A 7,826-nucleotide genomic window follows, 5' to 3' on the forward strand; every position below is an offset into this window, starting at 1 on the left:
AGTGTCTGACTCACAAAATATTCAGTTACACTATACGTACTACTACAGAATTATTTATGTTGTTATAAAATTATAATTGTTTAGTTGTTTAAAAGTAATAGACAATAGTCTAATTTCATTCGCATCTCATTCCCATCTCCATATTATTTAGAAAAGTACTTAATAGAAATATTTTACTTTTGACCCTCCCAAAATGCAAACTTGACCCAATTTGTAACTAAAAGCCTCAAATTGAAGAACTAGAACATTTTTAATGCTCCTAAATGTGCCGCTATAGATACAAAAAAAAATACACATAATTTTAAATTCTCTAAAAGCCATTAATTCATTGTTTAGCTCAGATAATTGAACTAAAAAAGTAAAAATACTAACTGTAAAAAACTAGAATTTCAATTATTATCAAAATATTATAATCATTAATTTTGCAATATTCGTAAATTTATAGTTTATTTGAAAATTCAGAGTAATAATTTTTCTAATTAATCAAAAGATACAATGTGACAATATGTAGCTATAGTGATATACAAATTACCAGTTCTACCTTTCAATAAAATATCCACTGTCACGTTTATTATTATTATTACTATCTAATAGCATAGATTAAATATTTAATATTAGTATATTAGTATATTAGTATATTAGTATATTTAATCTATGCTAATAATAGGTACTTCGTTTTATTTTAAATGGTCATTTAAATATTATATTTTGCGCTAAATTATAAGAAACGTGTTAGACAGTGCGCTCTAGTGGTCAAATTACTTAATGTGTTTTAATTTATAAATAAAAAATGTAGAAGTATTGAGTATTTAATTATTCAAAATAATTTTCTCAATATTCTCAATTTGTAAATATTGAACATATTTTTAAAATTAATTTAACGTGACCATTGATATTATAACATAAATATTTAGGTATAATAGTACTGATAAGTATTGTAGTATTATATTTTTGTACTAATTATTGAATATTTTTGGCTATTTGAAATAGCATATTCAAAAACAATAAAAAGCAGTGCTATTTAATAAATAATAATCAATTATAATATGAATAGAACTTTAACTATAAATCATTATAATGTATATTAGATTCTGAACGGAGGGATAAAGTTATTGATTTTACGATGATATGATGTATAGGTATGTTTTTTTTTTAATAAACATAATTATAAAATACTTTAATCTGTGAAATAATCATTATATGATTTTTAAAGAGTTAAGCTATATTTTTTGTCTAGAAAGATAATTTATATATTTACTATTGTGAAAATGTTTTTAAGATAGCTCATAATTTTAAATAATTTTTATTTTTTAGTAATATAATTAAAAATGTCACAAATTTTGAATCTAGATTTATGTTAAATACAGCAATTCTAGAATAACTATAAAGCTCATTCCACGATTTTTTTAAATTAACAATTTAAAACAACAACAAATGGCAGAGGCGAAACTAAAATGTAACTATGGGTATAAATGTATAATAGATTTATATAGTAATTACTAATTAGTAATTGCAAAATACGAGTAGTTTAATATTTACTTTTTAATTTCAATCACTTTGCCGATAATCGAATTCGAATAGAAACTTGACGAATAACTATTTATTTTTTGTCATTATTATTAACCTTGTTGATTTTAATGTTAAATGTCCTAAAGTTTTTGAATCTGATATTGTTAAGATATAATATATAAAGCTACCTACATTTTGGTCAATGTGTTCTTTTATTGGTATTTATAGATGGAATTTTATTTATTCAATCACGCCACATTGAATGATATCAAAGTATAAACGTGAATTGGTTACCAGTTTTTTTTTCAATAATGAGAGATATTAATTTTTTTAGCGTTGATTTCGCATGTTTCAGAGAACTTAAGAAAAATAAATAAATAAGTTTATACTTAAAATTGTTTAAATTTATGCTTCGTAGAATCAACTTTTGTGTTGCTACTTTGTTAGTTTTACTACTTTAGTATTAGAGTGAATTTAGTAATTTACATAACATCAAACTTACAAAAGAGTAACTGTGTTTTTACCATAACTTTTTTTTACTATATTTTAATTTTGATCAGAGTAATTTATCCGTAAGATATTGCGATTTTAAAATGCTAATGATATCTTGCTTTAAAATATTGTAAAATACTAACGTAAGTACATATTCAATGTTCATAAGTCATAACTCTAAGTTTTATAATTGGACAGTTCATTGTAGCTAAAACCACTAGGTTGGTTCTGCTGAACGTAAATATGCTATGCTACGCATGAGCCAGAGAGAGAAAATAAAATACGGAACAACGTAGAACCAAACGTCAAAACGAGTGAGATAAAAACCCTACGCATTTCTGCGGTAGTTGTATACCAATCAGCTGGCAGTCTAGTCCGCCGTCCAGTATCAGAACGGCGTAACCGTCATCATGGTATCCTGTTGTGCGTGGTTATCGTCGGTCGCGTTTCCCCCGCAAACGGTGTCCGACTGACGTGCACGACTCGCGGCGCTCGTACACTGAGGCCCTGGTACCCGAAAATCAAAGCCGTGCAATAACAAGCAGTTTACCAATCGAACACATATTTTCCCATATTATTCATGTCAATAACATCGATGTCGGCGGTCACCGGAATCGAATACCCAACCGGAACGCGGAACGAGATTCTCGCTCTGCTGGTCATTTATTATTTTCACTATCCGACGCGAAACCTCTCTACCATTTCTCGACCGAGTCGACAGACCGACCGACCGATCGAAACCTGATCAGCCGATTGCCAGTAATCACAATAACAATCTAATTTTTTTCCAGTTCGTTTACCCAATGCTATTATGTTTAAAATATAAGAAAATTTTTAATTACATTTTAACTTGTTCATTGTCTGTGACGATTAATTCTGTCCAGAAACATAACTATAATATTATAATATATCAATATATTAATATAATAATATATTATGTTTTAAACGATAACGTCCAAGTAATAAATCAATAAATAATAATAATCACCTCAGGAATTTTTGTCTAAAATAATAATTTTTATAATATTTAAAAATGAAAATTAATTATTTTTAAAATTTCATTAATCAGCTGACAATAAAATGAAGTATTATTATTTAGTATATTTATTTTGCTACAAGCATTTTTTCGAGTATAATATATGCATTATATTATTTATATTGTTAAATGCATTATACAATTATTTGTATTACTAATAATAACAACGATTAATCTAAAATCGTAACGTACGTATGTTGGTTATAAAATTACAATAAAAATAAAGTATTGTTCGATGATTATACATTTATAATTTTGTCGATCGAAATTAATAATTCTCAAAGATATTATTAAGATGAGCAAAACATGAACACAAATCGTACATTTATAATATATAAATATATATTTCCTATCCTATTAAATATGCAAAAATATGTAAAACAAGATTTCACATATTTTATACATTAACGACACTAAACAAATTTTGACTAAATCCATTTTCATATTCGATATAGCTAAAAAAACTTTAAAAAAACACAGCTAGCCATGTTTATTACCGATTTATTGAAGCGCTCTTGAGAAAATCCCCGATCAAGTCAACAAACACTTTATAATTTACTATAATTATTTTAAACGTTTTGTTTGCACGGGTAAGCCGTTATGGTAGGTACGTAAGGTATATAATATTATATTATTATTATTAAATTACAATATATAAAAAAAAATAGTTACAGCTAAAACTTAGAACGCCAAGTACAATATTAGTACCACGGCGATAACGGCGTTCTGGTCGGATCGTTCGTCATGCGGCCCTAATGAGCGTGCGGCGCACAAAAGCGTGCCCGACCGCAGGCAACTCGGCGCGGCACGTGTCTCGGCGCGCGACACAGAACGTTAACCACCGGGGCCACCGCGTTGCATGGCCCCCTGGTCAGTACTCACGGAAATGTACAGCTAAGGCGAAAACGGTAAACTCGCAAAAAGTTGCGCACGTGACGAAAAGTCCCGAGAAAACGATGGCACGGCAATGACGCTGTGGTGGTGCCGTGGTGGTGGTAGTGCGAATGACGTATACCGTATTATTTTTTATTACTGGAGTACCACTCGAACTCGACCACCGCCCGTGGTTTACAAGTTACGCGCGTCACGTCGTTTCCTTTTATTCCTTTATTTTTATAGAAATTAATCGAAAATAATAAAATCGCTTTTAATGATGACTATAAAAGTATCAAATACTTTTGCATTGGAAAAAATAGGAAAAAGAAATACAAAATCAAATTTAACACAAAAAATAAACACAGGTACAAGGTATATCCACCTTGCACAGGTAATATTATATCAATTTATTATCAATGAACATTATCACAGTCCGAAAGGCTAAGATTAACTGTGTTTTTCAATTTTCAATTTGTCGTTATAAATTACAGTATAATAATAAATTAATTACTATAAGTTATAATATTATTCATTAATAAATATTTTAATGAAAAACAGTTAACATGATTTTCAATATTTAGTAATTTTTGAATTAAAATTATACATTAATTCAAATTGAGATTTCTGTAAATTTGTAAGTAATAGTCTAGACAGTCTAGAAACATAATTATTTTTAAATATTTAATCCATAGTAATCAAGCACAACTAAATTAATTACAATTTACAAACCTCTACCGCAAAATTGGCATTTCATTTGTATTTTGATAAATTTAAAATGTTTGTAAACTATAGCATATTATGCTCACAGTCGTTCGTTGATCGTTGTACAAAAAACGCGACCAACACTATAAAATAATTAATTTTCAATCAATAAATAATCGTTTGCTAATGTTGTCACAAACTGATTGAAGTGTTCGTCGGGGTCTTGCAACAACTGCCGGATAACGAGTTCCGTTCACGACTAAATAACAATAACAATACGGAATTACGAATCTGTAAGGAATTCACAAATAATAATACCTATTATTATAGTAGGTGCACTGTATTATGAAAAACGATGACGGCCGTTGTGCCGTATCGCGCGCTTTGCCTGGCGGACGACGACCACTCGTTCATGCGACACTGGTATCGCGAGCCGTCCGAATTTATGCCTTGCCGTACGGTTCTGCGCAACACACACTGACGTGTCGGACGGACGGACGACACGGTCGGTTGCTGCGAGCGGGTCGTGTCATGCACGTTGCACACTCCGACGAACGCTCGCGGGCTGCTGCTCGATTGCATGAAACCCTGGTACTTGTGTGTCCATAATGCGAGTACTAAGACGTTTTACACACGTGTATTACTCGCACACACAATATAATATAATGGTATATATATATATGGTATGTGCGCTGCCGTGTTTTAAACGTACATGTGGCGGCGGCTGTACGCGGCCGTACGGCTGATGGCTGACGGATTATATTATAAATGCCGACGACGCCCGACGACATTGTAGTTTTATTGTTTTCGGCATTTAATGAATCAAAAGGGACGTCGTTTATGTTATTATAAAATATTAAATTATTTATTTTTACGTGCTTTATTATTACAGAGAAATTTATGTACGCCACGCTACAAGACATTATTATATTTTTATGACGGTCTATAAGATTAAAGTCTGTGCCCTCCTTTGTAATAAAATAAATAAAACACTGGGAGGGATTAAGGACTAAAATATTTATAGATAATATTAAATTTTATCCACGGTTCTAGAAAATGACGATGATAATAATAATAAATTAAATATTTATATACGAGTTAAATAAAAGAGTATATATATATTTTATTATTACTATATAGATTAATAACGGACCTCTTTTTAGGTTATTATAAGGATCAATATTTATTGTTTTGATTAAAATTAAATCCTATTTCAGTATCACAAATTCCTTCAATTTTGAGCATTTAACTTGTGTTTTATTTTTAAAAGAAAATTAAATATACACAACAGTCCTTAAACAATTGTTTCAACTATATAAATCGTAAATAATTATTTAACTTAGAAAAAGGTTCACGAGTTCAAATATATTTGTACAAAATTAAAACCCTATCATTCTGAACCGAGAATTTTTTCAGGTTTTATTAATTTTTAATTAATTTCTGGCACGACAACAATTTTTTTATTTTATTGAATGAAAACGAATATAATATACATTATTTATTTGTACATTCATGTGTTACTAACGTTCTGTATATATAGTAGGTCCTGATTATTTAATAAATAAATATATAAATAAATATTAGATTATTTATTTACACAATATGAATTATTAGTTTAAATATTTCTTTAAAAAAATTGGAATTATGTTTGTGTGGTGTGTGTTCTTTGGAGAATAACTCAGTCCCTTATTTACCCCCTGGATTCCCTTTTTGATACTCTTAATCTTTTCCAAAGCCTTTTCAACCTGCACAAATACTAAAAATAAATAAATAGATAAATATAGATAAAAACAAAAAAAAAACACAAAACAAATCGATATTGGTACCATTTCATGGTAAAAAATTCAAATAACCATTGTTAGTTGGATAAATAATTATTGTATTATACTTTATGTATACAAATACAGACAATAAATTAAGAATAATGATAATTATGGAAAAGATCCAAATACGAGTAGGTACATAATAAAAAGTTTTAAAGTATTGTTAATCGGCATAATGATGAATTTAACTATACAATAATGTGCCATGTGAAACTATATTATATAGAAGTATAGAACTATAGAAGTATTATTTTAAAACGAAATATGAAATATAATTCATCACAAATGATATTATTATACCTATACAATACACTATATACGTATATATGTGAATATTTTTCATTTTGTTAACAATAAACAGAAATAGGTACATTTTTTTGTGCATTCCATAATCCTATTGTTTTATTTATTAATATAATCAATTATTCGCTTCTAAGCCCTATTAGCATTTAGAACGTATGCATTTATGTATTTTGTAGTTGTAGTGATAATATTCGTAATTATAATAAATATCTGAATAATTAAGAGGGCGCAATATAAGTATGAATAAATGCGAAAATTGTTTTTTGTAAATATGTCTGCATTCAAGGAATATAGGTTACTTAGTGGTTTTGTTGTAAAAACCCCTATGAACAAAGTTGTAGAAGAGATTTATATAGTCCGATTTTTAATATTTAAAAAACCTAACAACCGAAAAAAGTATAAAACTGGCAGTATTCGTCATGATATATCTTACAAATATAATCAGATATAAATTTTCTCTTCGATTTCATAGGTGTTTTTACAAAACCATTTAACCATTCAAATATTCAATAACCAACATTTTTGGAACACGCAAATATGTTTGAAGAATATTTGTCGAGTATATTCCTAGTGTTTTTACTACGGCGCCTTCTTAACGTGTGAAACAGTTTTCATGGTCACTTACGTATATTCACAATTTTGTCGTGTGAACATACTCATACATTTCTGGGACCCTAGTCTTGATATTGAAAAACGATCGTCAACAAGTGCAATGGACTTCGATTTGAAGGTCATTTCAATAAATTATATAAATATATATATATATAATATTATAAATTAATACTTTTAAAATATCTTTTAATATTTTTTTAAGAGAGTTAATAAATCTGTATTGACAATAATGTCGGACTTAATTAAACAAAATAATTGGATAAAATACAATGAAAAAAAACTGGCAATTTATAATTTATTTCAAATGAAAATACAATATATTTTACTGTTGTAACATAGCAATAAAATGTAATTATATAATATCGAATTATCAAAGTAAAATTTTATTACACGGGTTGTCAATTTGTCATTTTATTTTTTGTTTAAGTCATTTTGTTCATTATATTTCAAGAATAAGAATTTATTTAATTATC

Source organism: Rhopalosiphum padi, chromosome 2, assembly GCF_020882245.1.
Source record: "Rhopalosiphum padi isolate XX-2018 chromosome 2, ASM2088224v1, whole genome shotgun sequence".
NCBI classification, from domain to species: Eukaryota; Metazoa; Arthropoda; class Insecta; order Hemiptera; family Aphididae; genus Rhopalosiphum; species Rhopalosiphum padi.